Source organism: Dermacentor andersoni, chromosome 2, assembly GCF_023375885.2.
Source record: "Dermacentor andersoni chromosome 2, qqDerAnde1_hic_scaffold, whole genome shotgun sequence".
Lineage (NCBI taxonomy): Eukaryota > Metazoa > Arthropoda > Arachnida > Ixodida > Ixodidae > Dermacentor > Dermacentor andersoni.
In genome coordinates, this window is record NC_092815.1 from 143,058,652 (window position 1) to 143,082,399 (window position 23,748).

The following is a 23,748-nucleotide window of genomic DNA, read 5'->3' on the forward strand; positions in this document are numbered from 1 at the left end:
TCAGTTCTCGAATCTGTAAACTCTGGACCGCTTTCCTTCCGCCGGCATGTCAACTCTTTAGAATTATTACATTCAATTATTAATAAAGCTTCCCCTCTCATCAGTATTGCAAACAATTAATCTACTCGTCGCAATCACGACCTTAACAGCGCTCCTCCGGACATGTAATGAGGAGGGAAGATAACCGATGGTCATTAAGGGTTACGGACTGGATTCCAAGGGAAGGGAAGCGTAGTAGGGGGCGGCAGAAAGTTAGGTGGGCGGATGACATTAAGACGTTTGCAGGGACAACATGGCCACAATTAGTACATGACCGGGGTAGTTGGAGAAGTATGGGAGAGGGCTTTGCCCTGCAGTGGGCGTAACTAGGCTGATGATGATGATGATGATGATGATGATGATGAATATCTTCAAATAGTTTTTTTTCCTCCGATAATATTAACGCGATAGCGTTAAGGGCCCCGCGTCGCAAAAAAATCCTATGTCGGCGTCGGACTTCCCTTGGTAAAAAGTCATTCCTCACCACAACTACCCAGGCCGTCCGCGTGGCGCTGAGACGTTACTGAACTAACTCGATTCCTCAAAGTAACATGCGTCAGAAAAATCGTAAAATACAACCTAAACACAACTTACAGACAGGATAGCGTCGTATTATAATTTGAAGAATTTGAATACTGTTACGCGGAAACACAAATGCGAACCCCTTTTCCAGCATTTCTGCCATTCATAGAGCAGCCATGGCCACCGAGATTTGCGCGCGCCGACGCCCGCAAATCTCAGAGGCCATAAAGCGGGGCGTCCTGTTCCTTGCAAACACCTGTAGATGGCGCTCGTCTCCACCGCATCGCTGCCCAGCGGTCGGTATAGGTACCACTGGCCTCCTTGAAACCCTTGGGTTCAGCGAGAGCACGGGAAAAGTAAACATGTCTGCAATAGAGATTAGTAAGATGCGATTGGAAGACTGGTGGAAGAAAAGTAGGTAAACGACAAAAAACGGAGACTTACAAAAGCAAAGTTCGCAATAGGGGTCAGAAAATTTGGTTGTGGGAGTTCACCTTGTTTTTTTTTCTGTTTTTTAATTTAGGTAGGACATTAGGCAGTATAATAGCAAGAACTAGGTGGCGCCACCCACCACCCCGTTCCAAAGGAGACGCTCATAACATCAATCCACCCATCCATCCATCCATCGCTTTTTCGTTATGGGAATTCATCGTGAGGCTGTTTTCTTTTTTTTTTTTCTTTTTAACCCAGGTAGGACATTGAGCAGTAAAATAGCAAGAACTTGGTGTCGCAACCCACCGCCCCGTTCCAAAGGGGACGCTCATAACATCCATCGATCCATCCGCTGCGGCCCACCCGAGAGGCAGTGTTTCTACTATAGTATGCAGCTTTAAAAAAAGCAGCAGTTGGCAACCAAGCACACGGACAGCGCGGCGTGGTGCTACGGCGCTAGCCAATCACAGAAGCAAACAAAGTCGTCGTCATGCGACGTTTTCAAAATGGCGTCGTACTCAATACCGCCGCAGCGTCTGCTGTTCTCGAGATGTCTTTTCATCGGTGGAAGCGACGAGGTGTGCAACGGACATTGACAAAGTGTATGGATTCTGAGCCTTTCACTCTTCAAAAGTCCTCGGTACATTTCATTTCATTGCTGAGCCCGTTTTACTCGTGAAACCTCACTGCCTACTGAAGTGAAACTTGACATAATTGCAGCAAAGCTAGCGTTTCATTTCAGTTCAAAAAAGAAATGGGCTTTCGCCGTTTCACAGGAATAGACGAGTGAAAACATATAAAATTACGCGCTTATAATTTTATTTTTGTGGTTACCGCCTTATTTAGGTAACACGAAAAGCTTGAAGTACGAACTATTTACAGCCTCGCGGCGAACAGTGGCTGGCGGTTATGAGCGCGTGAGCGGGGCTTCACTGCAGATTTAAGTTGTATCCGACTATAGAAAGCTCGACTTCGTGCGCAGCGTCCGCCGCCCGCCTTTGCCAGTAAAGATTACGGTTACATAAACTGCAGTTGCCTGGAAGCGTGAGAAGCAGTCAGAAATCTTGGAATGCTATCACATTCCACTCTTATAGGGGAAGCCCAAACGTCCTCACAATTTTTTTAAAGTCATTATCTAGTTCCACACCTTCCTTGCCATTGCTCAACTTTATTGAAAAAAAATTAGCGATTATTAACGCCTTTGACGCTTCCCGTCTTTCGTTTGCGTTGGATTTTAGGAATAGCTGTACTATTTGATACATTGCTTTTATAAGGTATACACCTTATAAAAGCAATGTATCAAATAATACATTAATACAAATAATACATAATAATACAAATAATACATACAAATAATAATGCGTTTTCATTCTCAAACTTGAGAAAACCACCGAAAAAACTGAGACGCAAACACGATGGAAAGAAGAGACCCCACAAACTGTCTACCAACTGACATGTATCTGAAAAAAAAAAAAATATAACGCACCAACCCTCGAACATCAAATCGCCGACGCATGCGCAGTGCTCTTAGCAAGGTACAATATTATTTAAGTTGATGAGCGCACCATTTTGCTTTGTCTATTTCTACTTTCTACTTCCTTATCTTTAAAGCTCAGCCTTTTAGAAAAGTTATGTCATTATCGCTCAGAGAGATAAGAGGAGCACTGATGCATTTTCCTTCCTCTTGTACACTGACATAAAACGCCTCAAGTGTTTCTGCTTCGGTTATTGTCCTGCGCCTGCCATGAACAGTCACAATGTGAAACAGTGGTGCCCAGCCGCACTGACGACAGTGACGACAGTGAAATGCCAGGTGACCTGCTCCTTGAGACCAGCTGCTTTGTTAATATAGACATTACCACACTCCAACAGAATTTTGTAGACAACATGCGCCGCGCACTTAAAATATTTGTTCCCATGCTTCGTTTTGCCGGCTACTTTTTTTTCTTTCCAGCATTTTCAATGCGCGTGCACAGTCCTGACAGCTTACAAGGAGCGGAAACCACTAATTGCGTGTACACCGCGTGTTCCCGCGACTCCCTTGATGTTGTGCGACACTTTATTAATATAAGGCACCACATGAACGTTTCTTTTTTCTTTGTTTTGTCGTATTTCTGGCCACTTTTGTCTTGTCTTTTAAGCTTTACACGTAGGCTCTCGGCTACCCGCCTTAGCCACTTATGCAGGAAAACCCGCTGTAGTTAGCCCTTGAACTTGACGGTCAAGGCTTTCTGGAAGGCGTGACAACAGTCTTTCTGTAGCGCACACCGGAAACATAAAGTGGCTATACTTCTTTTTACCAACTTAGAATGGCTTGATTCAAACGGAAGCAAAGCCTTCTCGGTTCTAGGTGAGTAAATCCTGCAAATGTGGCTCGCCTGGATAAGTTAGTGTTATATCTAAAAAAATAATAATTTTTTTTCCTTAAAGAGTGCAATGGCAAAATTCAAAGTGTCAGAAGAACTTTTGAAATGCGCTAAAATTTCTTCGGCCACATCATTCAAACATTCCCAGGGCACCAACTTTAAAATGATCAAAGAATCGTCGACCTATCGTAACGGGCGAAGCACTCTCGTCGTTAACTGTGATCTCCATTAGCCTTGTGTCAAACTTAGACAGAAATATCTTGCATAACACAGGGGCCACACAGGAACCTATACAGATGCCTTGTTTCTCATTGTCTGATTTGGTTCAGGTATATTCTGCCTCAAAAAAGTTTTCAATGTTTGTTTGTCTCCCCACTTCTGCTATAGCCCAATAGCTCTGCTGCACCTGAACATCATATAAAAATAAACATATATTCAAGAGGTCCAACTATTTTTACAACATGGTTCGCTTCTTAAGAGACATACACAGAACACAGAGGGCAAGTGTTTGTTTGAGGCATTGTTGTGCGCCATTCATAACCTCTGAGAGGGTTGGGCACATTCGTTGCCTCACATGGCACATCGCATCGCGGCAGCGGCAGGAGTATTATACTTTAATTGAATTTTGGGGTTGTACGTGCCAAAACCACAGTCGGATAATGAGGCACGCCGTAGTGGCGGACTCCGGATTAATTTTGACACTGTGGTGTACATTACCTTGTGTGGTACAGCGCGAATCATGGAGGAGGGACGCAAGAAAAGGAGGACTCTAAAATCTAAAATGGAAAACCAACTAGCCCAAACCATCACCCTTCTAAATGTACTTAAGCGTGCGCCAAAATTAATGAACGAATTGATTATTAATTACTTAATGACCTAAATAATTAATTAATTATATATTAGTTAACTAATTAATTACTTAATTAATAAACAGCTGTCGGAATTTCTTCAAAAAGCTTAGTTGAAGGTCAGTGCTTTTTCCTGTCTCTCCATTTCCTTCTCTTAAGATTGTTGCGCTGTACCTACCCTTATTCCCTAAATCTAAGTGCATGAGCGTTTTCTTTTTTATCGCCTCCGTCGAAATGCAGCTGCCGCGGGCGGGATCAAACCCGTTACCTCGATCAATGCCACAGCCGCAAAGCTACCGCGGCTGGCACAGAGATGTTCATATGGCGTGCGACCGCTTCCGTAGTGTCGCCTGGACCCTTTAATGCTTTAATGCGGCTCTGCATCTGCACGCCCTGCGTAAGTTGTCCGTTTGACAAATTTGCATGGCGTTTACTTTTCAGAAATATCAGAAACGTGCCGTCCCGTACCTTGAACCTAAATTTATCCTGTCTCCCCGTCATGGCTGTCGTGTCTATAGGAGTGGCGTTCCTTGCCTTCTAGCGTCACCCTCACCACCACCCCTTGTATGGGAACTCCGAGCGAACAGTGGCAAGGATGTTATTAACTCATTTCGCGACTCCATCGGTTCTACCCATTCTCTGTCACCTCTCCTCTCTCCTTTCTTCCATTATATCTAGCTTTCCTCTGGACTTGCGGGTTTGCAGAGAGGTAAGCGCTGCAGTTTCTGCAACGCATTTGCGGGGAACACAGATAATTGCAGCTGTCAATAAGGTAATATTTCGACGCCCAAGTAGCTCCAGAGGCCATTGCGCACATCCGACGGAGTGCACAGGTCCAAACGAGTTTGTCGCATCGCCTTTCAGCTCTGTCGGCCTACTGTAATGCATACACACGCTTTGAACCACCCCCCGACGAGGTGGGCCAGTCAGCCGCAGCAGCACTGGGAGTGGGAAAGTCGAAGGAAGAAGCAAAGAAAGCTTCGCTTTAAAAGCTAACAAACTTTCCAATTACGTGGAAGTAAATACTGTTTCATCATCATCGTCATCAACGACAACCTATTTTATGTCCACTGCAGGACGAAGGCCTCTCCCTGCGATCTCCAATTACCCCTGTCCTGCGCCAACCGATTCCAACTAGCACCCGCAAATGTCCTAATTTTGTTGCACCACCTAGTCTTCTGCCGTCCTCTACTGCGCTTCCCTTCTCTTGTTACCCATTCTGTCACCCTAATGGTCCAACGGTTATCTAATCTGCGCATTATATGACCTTCCCAGTGCCATTTTTTTCTCTTAATGTAAATTAGAATATCGTCTATACCCGTTTGCGCTCTGATCCAAACCGCTCTCTTTCTTTCTCTTAAAGTTATGCCTAGCATTTTTCGATCTATAGCTCTTTGCGCGGTCCTTAACTTGTCCTCAAGCTTCTTTGTCAGTCTCCAAGGCTTTGCCTCATAAGTCAGCACAGGTAAAATGCACTGATTGTATACCTTCCTTTTCAATGATAATGGTAAGCTTCCGGTCAGGAGCTCATGATGCCAGCCGTATGTGATCCAACCTATTCGTATTCTTCTGTGAATCTCCTTCTCATGATCAGGGTTCCCTGTGATCAATTCTCCTAGGCAAACATACTCCATCACAAACTCTAGAGGCTGACTGGCGATCTTGAAAACTGGTTCTCTTGCCCGGTTATTCATCATTATCTTTGTCTTCTGCATATTAATATTCAACCCCACTCTTACACTCTCTGTTAAGGTCCCCAATCAGTTGTTGCAGCTCGTCTGCTGTGTTGCTGAATAGAACAATGTCATCGGCAAACCGAAGGATGCTGGGGTATTCGCCGTCGATCCTTACTCCTAAACCTTCCCACTTTAATAGCTTGAATACTTCTTCCAACCACGCAATGAATAGCATTGGAGAGATTGTGTCTCCTTCTGACGCCTTTCTTTACAGGTATATTACTACTTTTCTTGTGTAGAATTAGTGTGGCTGTGGAATCTCTGTAGATATCTTCCAGGGTATTTACGTAAGCGGTGTGTACTCCTTTATTACGCAATGCCTCTATGACTGCTGGTATCTCTACTGAACCAACTGCTTTTTCGTAATCTATGAAAGCCATATAGAGAGGCTTACTGCATTCTGCGGATTTCTCGATAACCTTATCCATGACATGGATGTAATCCATTGTAGAGTATCCATTCCTGAAGACAGCCTGTTACTTTTGTTTACTAGAGTCCAGTGTGGCCCTTATTATATTGGAGATTATTTTGGTAAATATTTAATATAATACTGGAAGTAAGCTAATGGGCCTATAATGTTTCAGTTCTTTAACGTCTCCCTTTTTGTGGAATAGTATCATGTTTGCATTCTTTCAGTTTCCTGGGACCCTTGCAGTCGATAGATACTTTGTATAGAGAGCCGCCAGTTTTTCTAGCATTATCTCTCCTCCATCTTTGACTAAATCGACTGTTATTCTATCTTGTCCTGCCGCTTTTCCCCGTTTCATGTCTTGCAAGGCCCTTCTGACCTCATCTCTAGGTATAGGAGGAGTTTGTGTATCCTGTTCATTATTGTTTCGAATGGAGTACTCCTGAGTCTTCTTGCTACTGTACAGGTCAGTATAGAATTTTTCCGATGCTTTTATTATACCTTCGAGATTGCTGATGATATCATTACGATACTATATTACCCTGCCTATCTTTCAGTGCATACATTTTGGTTTGTCCTATGCCAAGTTTCCTTCTAACTGATTTCAGGCTGCGTTCATTTTCATACGGCTTCTTCAGTCTTTCTCGCATTATAATTTCGAATATCACTTATTTTCGCCTTGATGATTAGTTCTGACAGTTCCGAGAATTTCGTCTTATCTCTTGAGTATGACACTTTCATTCTTTGTCGTTTCTTTATTAGGTCCTTTGTTACTGGGACAGATTGCCTATTGGTTGTCCTGGAGCCTTGCCTCCCACTTCAGTTGCTGCCTATGAAGCCAGCCTCGTTACGGTTTCATTCATTACCTCTACGTAATCATCATCATCTCTCTGTTCTGCGGCTTCATATTTGTTAGCAAGTACCAGGCTAAATTTGTATGCTTTTATCCGTACTGCCTCTAACTGGACCTGTTTCTTCTTGACCAATTTTACTTTTTCTCTGTACAAATTGAGGTGAGTTCTAGCCCTCACTAACCTATGATCTCTGCACTTTACCCTACCTATCACTTCTACATGCTGTACTATGCTGGGATCGGCAGAAAGTATGAAATCAATTTCATTTCTTGTTTCACCATTAGGGCTTTTCTTGGTCCACTTTCCTTTGCTACGTTTCCTGAAAAAGGTGTTCATTATTCTCAGCTTATTCCTTTCTGCGAATTCTACCAGCATCTCTCCTCTAGCGTTTCTAGAATCGACGCCTTAGTTGCCAATTGCCTGTTCATCCGCCTGCTTTTTTCCCACTTTTGCATTGAAGTCACTCAATAATACTGTATACCGAGTTTGCACTTTCCTCATGGCTAATTTAACATCTTCATAAAACTGATCTACTTCTACCTCGTCGTGACTAGATGTTGGAGCGTAGGTTTTTACTGCCTTTCATCTATACCTCTTATTAAGTTTGATTACGACTACTGCTACCCTCTCATTAATGCTGTAGAATTCGTCAATGTTGCCCGCTATATCCTTATGAATTAGGAATCCTACCCCGTATTGCTTCTTATCAGGGAGACCTCTACAGCAGAGGACATGGCCGTTATTTAGCAAGGCCGACCATATCCCAAACAACGTCTGATAGTTCCTCAAAGAGTCCTGGTAAGCTAGCCTCACTCGACAGAGTTCAGCTGTTAAAGGTTGACAGGGTCTGTTTCCATTCGTACGTGTACCCTTTACAAGTGGGCCATACTGTACATGATTGTGCGCAATAAATCGAACTAAATAAATTCCATCGTCTTTACGGCGTTCATCTTTATTTCAGCATGCACAAACTGGCCGCTCTGACATCTGCGTCCTCCCTCCCTAGTACTGACCGAGCCCAATGCTGCTGAGCTTACCGTCTGCATTCTGTCGGTGGTCACCAACAGAATGCAGCCCCTTCACATCCCTTCACATTGTCATGCGGCGTTATGAGTGCGCTCTTGTGTACAGCAGACATTTCTGAATTGACAACAGAAATTTACTGCTGTGTTTATTGACATGGTATTTTCCTTTCTTTAATTTATTCACCACAACACCTCAGGCCGTCATCCTATTTGTTCAAATGTGTAGAACCTTGGAGATAAAAATTGTAACGGATAAAAATATGCGCGTTCTAAAAAATGCCGACGCTTCAGTTTGTGAACAAATTAATTGTGGCTTACAAAAGCTGCAATGTTATCAAAAGTGCTAATTCCGAAGATGGAGTGCGTGAATAAGTATAGTGGTCACACGTCCAGGAAATTTGGACATTGTCTCTTCGGCAATCTGTTCAACTTCACCGCAGTGCACCAGCATAATTCAGTGGTAAACATTTTCTAAAACTTGCATTTCAAAAGATTGGCTGGGCTTTACCAACGTCGCTAGGATACTTTCTTCTGCTAACATACGCATTTACGTCGGCACTTCTTGCTGCGTTACACGAATGTTTCAGTCCTGACAAAAGACTGCTATAACGAAGCATTAAGCGCCAAGTATCGAAAACGTATGTGCTATTAGAAGGAAATACCCTATGGGCGTTGCTAACATAAAAATGTCGCAGTTTCGCCCGAGACGCGAAGCATTGACTGCGACAGCAAATTATCAGACAGCTATGAGCCGTAAGGTTAGTAGTTTTGTTAGCTGCATAATCTGCTGCAAACATTCGCTTACAAACTAAATTAACAAGCACCGTGTCGCGCGCACAGGCAGACATGAAATGATCTTACTCGGTGAGCTGTCAGAACGCTGGCGGGATGACGAGAGGCAGCAGCCGCGAGCGAATTGCCCTTCGTGCTGCCCTTCGCTTCAAGGCCAACCAGGCGCTCGAGAACGCGGTGCACACGAAGCGATGAGCTTTCCCTCACCGGCTAACCTTCGAACCCAGCACAAGTTGTCTCCAAGATAGGAAGGGCGCGGACGCACCATGTGCAGCCGCGTCCGCAAAATAAAACTATGAAAAACAAATATTAAGGCAAAATGTCACCACATTGCGCGTGACAGTCTGTGAAAAACACAACATGGCTTTCTTTAGGTGCATAAAAAAGCGTGAGGACGTGACATCGTGTTATATATAAACGCGCTGAAGAATTTGACATCATGCGTGATGCCGGTGACTTCTCGCTCAGTCAAACAGCACATATAAAAATTGAACCCGCTCAAAGAGACCAACAAAGAGCAATAACATGACAATACCAGTAGAATAGCCTTCATGAACTCTTCGCAGAAAGTTCAAGTAGGCGCGTTGTGCGATATAAAAAAAGCATATAGCTCTGCAAGTATCGATAGTTTGCAAAAAACAGAAGCGAAATAAAAATGAAGTTGAAGAGCAGTCATGGCCAGTTCACGACTCGCCGTGGTGGCTTAGTCTAATAAAGAAAAGAAGTAAAAGGAAAGCCGTGGTGGATTAGTGAACATGGCGTTGCGCTGCCATGCATGAGGCCCCGGGTTCAATCGCGAGCCTCGGTGGTCAAAGTTTATTGTGGGCGAAATGCAGAAACGCGCGTGTACCATTCATGACGTGCGCTTGGAGAACCCTCAGATAATCAAAATTAACTACGAAGTGACTCATAGCTAAATCGTGGCATTGCCCCTTAAAACCCCATATTCTTTTATATTATTTAAGTGGCCAGTTTGAACAGCCTATTTGAACAGCCAGGTCGTCTGCATGGTCCTCGACTTCGATACTGTCTTCGTGCAACTCTCTTTATTGCAAGCTTTACCTGAATTGGAACTAGACCCTTTACGGCGAGTCATATGAAATAGCCTGCGCATCAATATCTGTTTTGACTTTTCGTTTCGTTTCCTTCGGGTGAGCATCTTTGATTATAAAACGGCTGACAGATTTTTTTTACCAGCGACGTATGAAAAAACAAGAAGAAATAAAAATTAATGCGTTAGAGGGGCACGTGTCATCGACAATGCAAAGTCCTCACGCGCGCAATACACCAAAAGCGCTTCGACTCCACAGAATCCCGAGCACCGTTCTATACATCAAGGAAAATTGTTACACCTTGTTAAAATAGGCATAAAAATAAGATGGGGATGACGACAACGACGACGACGACGTTGATGATGATGCTGCTGTTGTTGATGATGATGATCTTTGTTTCCGGCCATGGAGTGCACGTTCGTAGCAAAAAAAAAAGCAATACATTGTTTTCGACAGCAGACAATAATTAGCATAAAACATTTATTTATTCGTTGTTTTTCTGAACTATCCTCAAGATAAATTTTGCTCCATCGTATCATGTACATTCCTGTAGTCTTTACGTTAGGTTACTTCTAAATAACAATGTTATGATATGAAAACTCAGTGTATCAAAAAAGTATCTGTCGGACTTTATTTGTCAAAGCGGCTGTATTGGTAGTGAGCATAAGTGTAAAATATAACGGCAGTGACGAACGTTTCTGGCAGAGTTATGGCTAGATTTGTTATCAATGTGCATTTGAAGAATGCGTAAGGCATTAGCAAGAAATAACTCAGAGCTCAAGACGGGTGAAGAACGAGGACACAACGCCATGCGGTGGTAACGCCAGGCTAGAGCTTGCTATACTCGTTTAGTCACCGTAGTGTGCACCGAATAATACGGTTGACAATAAACGAGAACAAACTCGTCCATCTGCGTGCGTAATTGCACTGCTCAGCGCTAATGTGGCACTGCGACTGAGGCATTCTGGTGCAGAGTCCTTCCGGAAACAAGCGACCTGTGCCCCAAGAGTTGAAGGAAGTACGCTTGTGTATAGAATAATGTCGCACTTGTTCCGTTTTAGTTGCGAAAATACAGCGCCGCTAACGGCGTGCCGACAAGGAGCGATGGTTTGGAGGCTGTAACCCTCCTCTCTGCAGAGGTCAGCCGACCTCTGGAAGGAAGAGGGGGGGGGGGGTACACTGCTGGTTGCAAAGATATTTCCAGTGCAGCCTCAGCAGACAGCTTGAGAAAGTTCACACGACACTGGCCGTGCGCCGTATGAAATGCGGGCGCCATTTCATATAAGCTTTCGCGTCTCGTCTCGAGTGTTCCGCAAGGCAAACACTTATTTAGTCAGAAACAAATTTTATATTTCGGCATCAAGTACCCGTATCAAGCACCTGTATTGGAGCGCGACTTGGTGCCGCGATATCTGCGACGAAACGCCACGGTTACGTCATCGTTTGAGCGACATTTCAATCCACGCATACGGTGTTCGGCCGCTAATGTGTACTTTTGGCGTCTGCCAAGAAGTGGAAGGGACGTTAAAGGCCGTGGCGCTACCGACAAGCCGCGACGAGTCGTCGTTATATGCAAATCATCCATCCGTGCACACATTCATTCAGACCAGGAAGACTCACCGTCGTGACAATGAGCGATCCCACGTCGAATGGCTCGAGAAGAATAGAACCTCCAGCGATGTGCACGAGCTCCTGCGTGCCCCACCCCAGCCGGGACCGTGTGCAGACTTTGTGCAGACGCGCGAGCGCTTGGATCGAGGCAAATGACGCACAAACGGGTCCAGCTCAATGTGCGTGGCACGAACGCGCCACGAAGAGAACAAAGGGTGTGTCGCAATGCGTCATAAGTGAATTCTCCACTACGTGAGTTCGCGGCGCGCTGTTGCGAAGAAAAAAAATAAAGTTGACGATGACGCTAAGAAAGCCAGCGAAGCGCGGAGGTGGGGCTTTTGAATTGCGCAACGTTCACCGGTAGTCTTCCTGCCACCACCGTGACGAGCTAATTGGCAAAGCGATGCGTACATTCGAGGGTCTCTCATCTGTATTTCCTTTTGTTTCGCTCGGACCTGTACCTATTATAGCATACCTTCCGGCGGGCGACTCGTTATTACGCATCGCATGTGACGCAATTTGTGTGCGCGTCTATTCCAATGCAAGCTTTCCTTTCGTTGACGAGTACATGTACATTAAAAGTAGGCCTTCGCCTGTGCAATGCCTCATGCTTGGTCGTTTGTCGCTCCCTTGCGCAATCTCCCATTCCCTGCAAACTGCACCGATGTATATCCCTGCTGGCCCCCTGTAGCCATTTCGACTTCATTATGCCTCCCGCTACATGTGCTGGTGCTTTTTTGCGTCTCTTATCATCATTATCCGGCTCGCCGTGCGTTTTTCCTCCATAGGCTGCGCTGGCAAAATATGCCGTTTAACTGACCGCGACTCGGATTTTTTTATTCTTTTTAACTTAAGAGCCTGACGTGGCTCCATTCTTCCAAAATAAACGGTCGCTCTTGCTGGGAGCTGCGTCATCTGGCAGGTGGTGCGTATATGGAGTAAGATTCGCAGCATCCTACAAATCTCTATGAGAAATTCCGGCACGCCGCATATATAGGGCTTGTATAGGAACGGCGCACTGCGGCTCCTCTGCGGACTCGCAACACCACTCAGCACCAAGTGCGCTGTTGTCTACACATGCGCGGCACAAATCACATCCTACTCAATTTGTGCTTGCATGAAATGCGGGCCTAGCCGTTCTGGCCGTCTGCTCGTGGATTCTTCAGTGTGCGTGCTTTGTTTTAGGTTTTTCTTTATAATGATCTCCTTTCTTCGTAATGCTCACATCAGCTTTGTCTTTCTGTCGGCATTTTTTTTCTTTTACTCGTGCTTCTGCACATGCCTGTGATTCATAGACATTTGTCCGGTTCTTCCCTCCTTTGTTTTGCTGCAATTGTCTTTTTACAATGTAGTACACGAGAGCAACCCCGGTATGTGCACTTATTATTTGTGAAACAAACAAATCTTAAACGATACTGATGGGCTAATTGGTGAGCCACGATATGTATGTCCTTTCTGTGTGTACGCGTACGTGTAAGATGTGTAAGATGTGTAATGCCAAGAACAGACATTTTGAAAACATATTTAATAGAGCGGGAACTAGGAGCGATGTCATTTGGCGTGAAGTAAATAAACTTCTACTTCCGGAACCTCATAATAAGCAGAAATTAGAGCTGCCAAATGATAACAAAGCAGTTAGTGGTGAAGAATTAGCTGACACATTTAACAAGCACTTTACGTCTTTAACCCCAAGCACGCATAACATAAATGCGACTTCCTTTCTGGGTACTCCCAATGCTTACACTGCGTTTTTTTTAACCTGTTACACCAGAAGAAGTATACTCGGCATTTGTGTCCTTAAAAAACAGCACATCGCACGATATAGATGGATTACAGATTAAACCCATTAAATTTGCGCTTGATGTTTTGTTACATGTGCTTACTCATATTTTTAACATTTGCTTATTAAACGGCGTCTTCCCTGAGAAAATGCAACATGCGAAAGTGATTGTTATATTTAAGTCCGGAAACAAAAACGAGTTAACAAATTATAGGCCAATATCTATACTTCCTGTAATTTCCAAAGGTCTCGAAAAGATCATTTGCGCGAGAATTAAGTCATTTTTTGATAAGCATAGCATCCTAACAGATATGCAGTTTGGTTTCCTGCAGGAAATGTCTACAGAGCTTGCCTTGCTGACGCAAAAAGAAATAATTTTAAATAACTTCGAGAACAAATGTTAACTCTAGGTGTATTCGTTGACTTTTCCAAGGCTTTCTATTCGGTTAGCTATGAAACCCTATCTTCAAAATTAAACCATTATGGCTTTCGCGGGATCCCCCTTAAACTTTTGAAATCATATATTGAGCACAGAAGGCAGTGCGTCGCAATTGCATCAAAACTTTCATCAGCAAGAGAACTAACACAAGGCGTTCCACAAGGAAGTGTAATCGGACCCATTTTATTTAACACTTATATTAATGACATAACAAATATTAGTGAACATGCACATTTCATAGTCTATGCCGATGATACTAGCCTTTTTTTTCAGATCACTTGATATTGCGCGTTACAAATATGGCAAATAAAGCTTTAAACTTATTGCAAAAGTGGAGTAATCTAAACTCATTAGCAATTAATGCGAATAAAACTAAGGCTGTGTTGTTTACGCCACCACAAAAACAAGTAAAGTGCAATACTGTTGTTTACCTCGGCACAGAAAGGATAAAATTAGTTGATAATGTCAAAACGTTAGGCATAATTTTTAACAAACATATATTTTGGGATACACTCATTGAGCGCATTATGTCCACTTTGGCGAGAGCATGTGGAGTAATCTGTCGATTACGATATATACTGCCCTCTAAGGTAAAACTGATATGATATAACAGTCTCTTCCTTTCACATGTTAGCTATTGTAATCTAGTGTGGGGTACGACATCGCAAGCAAACATACGAAGCTTAAAAACATTACCGAAGAAAACTGTCCGACATGTTGTCAACGCACCGTTTGATGCACATACACTCGAGATATTTCGTGCTCTTAATATGCTTCCTATTGAATATTTTTATTATTATAACCTAGTCTTAAAAATTAAAAAAATATTTTCGCTGTAACAACGTTTTCATAAACTTGTGCAACTTAGTCAAATCAAGGGAAGCGTTATATCAATTCAGAAAACAGAGCCAGTGGGTGTTACCTTTCACAAGAACTAATTATGGTTTTAACCGATTGCAGTACCAGGTGCTCAGAATATTAAACGAGATACATGCTTCCCATACCGAACTAAATGCTACTACGAGAAAGGCACTGAAATTAAATTAAATTAATTATGGTCAAACTTTATAAAAGATAACATCTGAAATTTCTTTTCTATTTATTTATTTCTTGATTCATGTTATTTGTTAACATGTTTCAAATCTCTGTTTTCCATCGTTCGGCATTTCTTTTTTTTTTTTGTTCCGCTGAACATTGCCGTTACATTCTGAGTAGAATTGTTGGTATCTTTAAAGTGTATTTTTCCAGGTGTTGCTTATTATTTGTACATTATCTTTCTTCCTCCACTTTTTCTGGATACAGATGTATGCCTACATGTACAGATGCAAATATGTATAGATGCTGGGTTGGTGTAGATACGCATGTGAATATATGTATATAGATGTTATAAATGTTCTGATGTGAATATCAATGTCTGTATAATATGAAATTGTTTTGTACATATGTAACAGATTCTCTTTGTGAATATGCTGCAACTGTTCGTCAAAGACAGGGGACAGGAACCCCGTCAAGCTGCGATTGTGCAGTTTTTTGTTCCTACCCTTGCATTTTCTTTTGGTGTAAAAAAGAAAATGCGAAATAAGGTTTCAAATTTAATGTAAGTGTGCTGCTTCGATAACAAACGAACCGTTTTATTATGCCGCACTGATTGCAGCAAGCGGTATTACACCCCGGAAGCTGCGTATCAGTGTTTCAAGACAGAGGAAATAAATCTCGAGAGCTCGGACATCTAAGCATTGGTAGATCCCTGATAAAAATAATATGCGCAGCTGTTTGAAAGTCGCTGCAGGCGTGAAAAGAACTGTGCCTGAGCGCTGTGGCGGAGTTTTCATAACGTTACTGAAGCAGTCCGTAGAGCATGAAACTCTTAAGGTTCAAGCCCTACGTCGTGCCCCAGTATGTGGACTCAAGGCCATGGATTTCGATCCAGCCAGCCACACGGGGCTCCAAGAGATAGAATGCAAACAGAGCAGCGAAGGGCTGCGCATTTACTATGCCATGGTCGAGCAACAATTGAGCTTGGTGGCCTCTGGCAGGCACAGGGTTGCCGGTAGGAAGTAGCCACGAACTCTCAAAAAGTGGCCAGAAATGTATCGAAGTTGCACCATGCTCCATAAATGTAGCCAAAAAAGTAGCCAAACTGCGGCTATATAATGATATTTAATGCTCACACCTTAAGTCATGACAAAAAAATTAATAACCTCTTGCAGTCCCGCAGGATAGCAGGTTACCTCAACATATGGTCCTTGAATGAAGGGCTCAGCTTAACTCTGCAATCAAATTTGCGTAGACTATAGCATAGGACGTCTTCCTTCACTGGTGCAAGCAGTGACTACTATTACAAGAAAATTAATGAACCTAAAGGAGCCAACTAGTAATTCGGCGACGGAGGCTAGTTAGTGAAACATCATTGCTGGTGAAAATCATGGCATCGTAGATGTTCTTGTCTGTTTTCTTGTCGTTAACCTGACCTTTGTTATACCTTATAGAAGACTTGGCTTTGAAAGTATCCGACGCTTTCTTATATACTAGGTGCGTGAGGTGGTCACTTTGGCGCAGGCAGACCTGCCACATGGCCCGGCCACAAGGCCCGGGTTCTCGGAGGGGCTCGGCATGCCAATGGCACACTTCGCAGAGAAATTCCGCAAGCTTCAGTCAATGAAAGAAGGCACTTGTCCTTATGAAATAATCATTTGAAATAAAAATATCCTTAATAACTCCTACGGAAATCAGCTCATACGATGCATAACGAAGTACCATGTGCAAGTGTAATTGCGCTGTGTACTACACTGGCAGTGTAAACGAGTACCTACGTAGGACTCGCTTCTCAAGTGTAAATAATACCATTAAGAGCGAACGAGGAAAGCGAGAAAGATAATGCGGAAGTAAGTGACCGAAAAAGAGTCGGTACTTCATACATACCGCGGCAATCACTTGCTGTTGTAAACAATTCAAGTCAGCCGCGCATGTAATGCATCTCAAGGAACACAATGCAATTGTTTTTCTTTTTCATTAACCATTATTACACAAGTCAAGCCAACAAATCTGGGTTAATTATGATATCCTTTAACTGACGCTTCTACATTTCTTAGACCCTCGAAAATGTTGCGGCATAAATTCCTTAACATGGATGGATGGATGGTTGTTATGAGCGTCCCCTTTTGAACCGGGCGGTGGGTTGCGCCACCAAGCTCTTGCTTCAATACTGACCAATGTCCCACCTAGGTTAAACAAGAAAAAAAAAAACACTATGAACTCCCACAACCAAATTTTCGGATCCCCTATTGCGAACTGTGCTTTTGTACGTCTCCGTTTTTTGTCGTTTTCCTACTTTTCTTCCACTATTCTTCCAATCGCCTCTTACTAATCTCTATTGCGGGCGTTTACTTTTCTCCTGCTCTTTCCTGCTGGACCCAAGGGCCTCAAGGAGGCCAGTGATTCCTAAATCGACCGCTAGGCAGATGTGTTCACATTCTATTAAAACATGATCCATCGTTTCCCTAGCTTTACCGCAGCAAACACATGCTTCTTCTTCCCTGTTATATTTCACTTTATAAGTGCGTGTTCTAAGGCATCCTGATATCGCTTCGCAAAGTAGTGAGCTTCCCTTTGAGTTATCACAAATTGTTTCTTTCTTGATTTCGTTTTTTTTTCCTCTTAAGCAGACTCATGACAGGTTTCTTTTCCATTGCCGCCACCCATGAGATTATTTAAGCCTCTCTGACTTTCCGCTTGACGTTTTATGTTGCTGTGTTGCCCACCCTACAGGCCGAATACTTGCTGGTAAGCTTGCTGGTTCCTTTGCTCCACTGTAAATCAATGTTTTTCCTGTACAGATACCTCAACACTCTCATTCCATTTACTTTCTTCCAAATTTCTCAGTCGTCCTTCATACTCAATTTTACTGCGAGCGTCCCTCACTTCAAAACTGGTCCAGCCCATATCACCCTGCGCAGCTTCATGTGTAGTCTTCCCGTGAGCGCCAAATGCGAGGCGACCCACTGACCTTTGGTTCTCATCGAGTCCTGATTGTACCCCTGATTTAAAGCAAACAACCGCATTCCCAAAAGTAGGTCCTGGAACCATTACACATTTCCACATACCTCGGAGCACCTCACAAACATGAATAGATGAAGTAGTGCCCCCGTGTGGCTGAATATTATTTTCTCTTAGACATGGGATCCAATTCAATTCAGTCTTTATTTTCTCTTAGACAGAGAAGGAGACGAGACTAAAAGCTCGGAAGCTTGAAAAAGGTCCTGCCCCCTTTATCAACTTGGTAGTACAGCACACAGGCAGAGATCTTAATTTTTCTAAATAAACACTGCAACAAGATAACAAGACACTTTGTAAAAAGCAGCGCTATGCATCGCAACGCAGGCATTAGAAAAACTAAAAGCAGGTTATGGGGAAACGAAAAAAGAGGTATAGCTTTAAACACAGTGAAATATAATCACGTAATTTTGTTTGAATTTTAGCCGCTTGAATTTCTTTGGTAATGTGCTGGACGATTGTGCTGCCCTAAGAATTAGTGGTCTTTGTGTTTCTTTCGTCATTTTCCACATTAGCCGCGTCTTGGAGGGAAAGATGTTTGATTGGAAAGTCTCCTTCGCGTAACTCGCATATTCCTTTGTGGTCGGCGAAACCTGTGCCTGTAACCACATCTATGTATCGGAAGCCTGCTCTCAAATTTCTCTTCCTTAAACCTTGCTCTAACCGCAGAATTGTCGACCTTCTGCGTTTTTCTAGTTCTGCTTGTAAATGATTTCAGCCTTCGCTTTGTTAATATCCATTCGAGACAAACAACTTTACTGTGTTGCATATGGTCGGGCATCGCATTTACAAATTCCTATTCATTCGTAATAGGAATGGCGAACAGTGCGGCGTGCAATTTGTGCGGGTGCGATGAGACTCTAGAGCACCTTCTGTGTCGCTGCACATCCTTTGACACTCAACGACGTAGTTTACAAGCGAAACTCAACCTGCTAGAGAACAGAACGTCCTCAGAAGAAAAGATCCTTGGGCCATGGCATATATGCGTTCGTGTATGCGAAAGACCACAAAAGCCGTTCTGCGTTTCTTGAGACACTGGACTGCATGAACGCTTGTGATAGGGAAGATTCCTGTGAATTACTGACTACTATTTTTTGTCCTTATCTGTTCTTCCCTTTTCCCCTTCTCCAAGTGTAGGGTAGCCAACCGGGCACGTCCCTGGTTAACCTCTCTACCTTTCCCTCTCCATTTCTCTCTCTCTCTCTATTCGAGACAAGTGAAGCAAGGAATCCTAACCAATTAAGTAATAATTTGCAGACCATCAGATATTTTTTGCCAGTAGAAGGATTAAAGAATATGAGACGGTAGAAATTAATCCCCCACTCTCCACTGCTGCGTCCCTCACATCCCAAACATAGCTTTTGGATTACTTTTCTGCTCATTATACGCCTGCGCATTAATCCGACCAGTCGTGAACATGCCTCCTGCCCCTACTGACAAATGACTGTAATCGTTATGGGCGAAAGATAAGCAATTTACGTGTGTCAATAGGAACAACTACCTCCCACTTAACCGCAGTCGCGTACCCTTAATTACACAACCAGAAAGAGAAAGTCGCACATAGCTCACAGCAGCACGCATTGCGAAAAAGCTGCGAAGGTTCTCAGACTATACGCGTTTCGAACGAGCGCACATCATGAGAGAAGAACCTTCTCGATTCGAATACATTTTTTACAGCGAAGCTGCATATGCCTCGCCGATTCATCCGTCCGTCCTTCTGTCGGTCACCTGTGTGCCGAATACTCCTCCGGCGCAATCCCATGCGCGCACGCGAAAAAGAGAGAGAAGGGCGCACGATTAGCCAACGCCACCTAGGTAGAACAAGGCCTGTTTACTCCAATCTATTACGTCACGCTACCTGGCTCAATATTTTCAATGACAAGGCTGGCGTGATGAGAGCGGTGACGTCAGAATCACTGCTGCCTACTCGGGCGCATCCGCATTAGATTTTGTGGTAGTCGGCCCAGGTAACATGACGTCATGGACCGGAGTGAAAAGGCCTTGTGCTATCTTGGTAGTAGTGAATAAGCTGCGTTAGTATTGACGTCGTTGCAACGGAGCGCGCGTGCAGCAGTTTCTCTCCAGCTCTGAAATGCGTAGACCACGTGTCATAAGTGCTCCTGAGGAGCCGGCAAGTCTCTATCAGCAACGCCGCGAGCTACGCCGTGCCGATGCTGCAGCCCGGACACAAGAACAGCCTCTTGCAGCCGAGCGCATGCAGCAACTGCGTACCGAGGATCCGACCGCCTAATAAGCCGTCGTTTATGAACCGTCGGGAATAACTCAGTAATAAACACCGGGGCCGCAAGTTTCTGCTTTGCTGGTTAACCATCTGTACGGAGTGTTTGGGTGGTGATTTTTCTGCAGTCGTTATGAAGAAACAAGCCCTATCCTTATCAAAAGAGCTATATGACGCAACAAAGATCTTCCCCTGTTGGTTTCTAGTGAGTATCTTCTTTCTTGACAGCACGCAAGTTTCACATAGAACTGTTGCATAAGTCCCTTATCTCTCGACGGATTGGAAGGGGCCCGCAGCGCCGTTCTCACATGAATCAAAACGGGATGACTAGGTGCAGTTGCATGGTTCATTTCCATAGATTGTGTCGCCCCTTTTCCATTGCCTCGTGCGTGCACCGTGAAACCATGTGTGAGCACCCCAGCGGCACTTTGCATTGAAACTTCGGGTCGCTGGCCCCGTTATCGGGCTGCTTTCATTTATTACAACTGTAGAGCAGACGCGTGCGAAGTGGCTATGGCCTTGCGTCTGGATCGTTATCGTAACATGAGCATGGCAACTCCATTTCTGCAATAGAGTGCAATATCTAAATGTGATATCTTCGTTTGACCCTGCTTTCGGTCGAGGACATGTACGGCATGAATTAATCGCTTCGCAAGAAAACGAGCATCAGAGACTTCACTGCCGTCACGGCATAAATTACATCTATCTTGGGCCGTGCTATTTGTACTGGAAAGTCCTAAACAGCTGTAAACACGCTGCTCCTGAAAAAAAAGCTTTGACCGTATTTCGCAGCCTTGGATTTCTTTTCGCATTCTTGCAGTTCGTGATTCCCCCAGACGCCGCCGCCCAACCTTTAAGAGGAAATCGGCTGCTCTACGCGACAGGTAATATGGAAAGGATAAGAAATTATTTGCATTTTTAAAAAACAGTGCCCCAGGTTTGTACTGTCACTGCCTGTTCTCTGTGTCTCTCCTGGTTAATATCTTTTCGCAATAGTGAACACAGCGCTGGTCATAATAAGCAGCATGCGGACTCGATGTCATGGCTAAAATCGTCTCTCTTTTTCGCTGGCTTTTCTTAATTGCCGATGAGGAGGGTCCGTCACCGGTGAAGACATCTGGCGCTCCAAGCTTGTCGATCTCATGAAGTGGGAGACTCACTTAACAGATGAAGGCGGGACATGGACCTTGCCACCGCTGCGTCTCCTCCGGGTTCACATCAAAGCTTCGGCTCCGTGGTCGTCTATCCCGAGGAATTCGCCGAGCTTCTTAAAAACGATGTGTCACAAAGTCATGCGCACACGCTGATACGATTGTCGCTCGTTCCGTTGTTGCTCGTTCTAAGTGTCTTCCGGCTGGCCGATACAATTTACACGGCAGGAATTCGAGAACTTGCTGGAGCTAGGATCTGGTTCTTAGTCGTCGCCTCTTCCCATGGTTCCAAAGCCAACAAACAATGAAGTTTTGAGAAGATCGCCCTGCTCTCAACAAGGTCACGACACCGGTCTGCTGTCCGTTACCGCACACAAAGAATTGATCGTTTTAACGGCTGCATAGTCTTCAGCAAATAGGCGCAGTGAAACCCGATCATCAGTGCAACATTGGGACATTTCAAAGACCGCCATCATTACAGCTTCTGGAATGTTTGAATAGCTATGCACGCGCTTCGGCCCGCCAAACAGGGCGCAGGCATTTGATCGGTCCGTCGGCCAGTTTCCTTTTTTCTTGCTTTTTTTCTATTTATCGGCTGAAGTGCTGTTTCGCCTTAATTCAACAACAATATGGTGGCATTCAGTATTTCACCAGAGGCCCCAAGAAATTCGACACCAAACTTTAAAGAAAAATTGGGTATGGTGTTTCACGAGCGAGAGCCACGATATCATTATGCGGCACGCTGCAGTGAGTGACTGCGGAATACTTTCGACTGCCTTGGGGTTCTCTATGCGCACCCAAATCGACGTACCCCACGAAGTTCGCTGCCGTCCCTGCTTCAGCTTCCCGCAGCTCATACAGTTTACCCTTGTGGCGAAATGCCCAAGCGCTACTTCGATGTTCGAGTGCGCTTGACCAAATCAGTGCTCACCTATGCAAGCCAACAGTCCCTCGTTAACCCGGCGGCTTCTTCGCTAGCCGAACGCTTTGCACGGAGCCGCGACTTCAAGGTCAAAAGCCATAGAAGTTGCACTGGTATGCGTTCCCCACACTCGGCGTGGAATGCACGCGCTGTTAGCATCATGGTCTACTATAGGCCGCTGTGTGGTGGTCAGCAGTGGTCGAACAAAGGAATCTCTTCTGCGCACTCGAGTGAAAATAATAGGCTGAATTTACCTGGCATCTGTCGCACTGCATTCACACGCAAGCGCATTGTCTACAATCCTGAAGTAAATGAGAAAGTAGCCAATAGATTAAGGCCCTCTTTAGTATGTTGTAACAGCAGCAGTGACTTTGGGAGACAATAAATGGTAACCAAATATGCATGCGTGTCATTCGAAGTTGCAGTTTTGCGAACGTATGCATCAGGTTGTGCATGAACACTGTTTGCCATAAGAAGCAGTGCGCGTGGGAATACAAAATCCTGTGGAAGAAAATACAAGTGCAGCGCGACTACACCACAATGACATTCTTGATGTGATAGTAAATCACTTAAACTAAATGCATTAAGAACAGGAGAATATAATGAAAACATATGCAAAGGAACAAATTCAGCTTTCATTGAATGAGACCATGGCACACATTAAACTGAATAATAATTTATAACATTCTGCTGTGCAGGTAATATAAGGACGGGCACTGCACAGTGAACATTCCATAATGCAATTGCTGAACACCACAATTAGTTCGGTACATTCTCTCTAATACGTTCTACGCAATGCATAGTCATTCATAGTCAGTAGTTCTACTTATGGAGCAGCTATAATATTACGTCGCGTGGTTCTTCGTTGTCATTTTAAAATAAATGCCCTTAACTTTACCCTATCAAAACCCAGTAACCCAGGAAGCCTACAGCGAGCCATACGTCCCAAAGTACTTCTCTCTTAATTGAAAGGGAAAGCCTACCGCTCGCAACATGCCTCGGATTGTGGTGGGAATGAGAATATTGTGTGTCGCATTGAAACGCGTTCATTTTTATGGTTTTCCGGCTAACAAACGTTAACAGTTATCACCCGGTGCAAGACGCGCCTGCATGTCTAAGAACATTCTCGATTTTTGAAGCGGATTCTATCCGTTGTCTATGTTGTCACCGAACCTTGCGCAATGAGCATGTGCGACACGCATAGTGTTTTACTTTCTGGGAAGTACGCGAGCACCAGCGATTACGCTGGAACCGCCAACGAGTCATTCATAAATAGCCGCCATGTCTGACCCGTAGAGAACATTTAGACAATCGCTGACTGTACCCGCCGCTGTTGTGCTTTGTGAACTACTTGTTTATCTGGGCACATGTTCGCACAATAAAGATTTACCGTTTTGAAGTCAAGCTTTTGACCGTGTCTTATTCTACACCGTCACGAGCACGTCGGTATTCCTTAAAGGAACCCTAAAGCGATTTTG

General features: G+C 44.2%; 1 protein-coding gene across 3 annotated transcripts in view; it reads right to left on the reverse strand.

Moving 5' to 3' along the window:
* Window positions 1–23,748, reverse strand: part of LOC126540648 (mite allergen Lep d 7-like) — an 89,771-nt gene that overhangs the window by 17,960 nt on the left and 48,063 nt on the right. Inside the window, exon 1 of one of the 3 annotated variants that reach the window (XM_050187487.3) lies at window positions 11,696–11,805. The exons of the other annotated variants lie outside the window; for them this stretch is intronic. The gene's annotated coding sequence lies outside the window, so the exon portion shown is untranslated. Of the gene's footprint in view, window positions 1–11,695; window positions 11,806–23,748 lie in introns of those variants that run through there. 3 annotated transcript variants of the gene reach the window in all.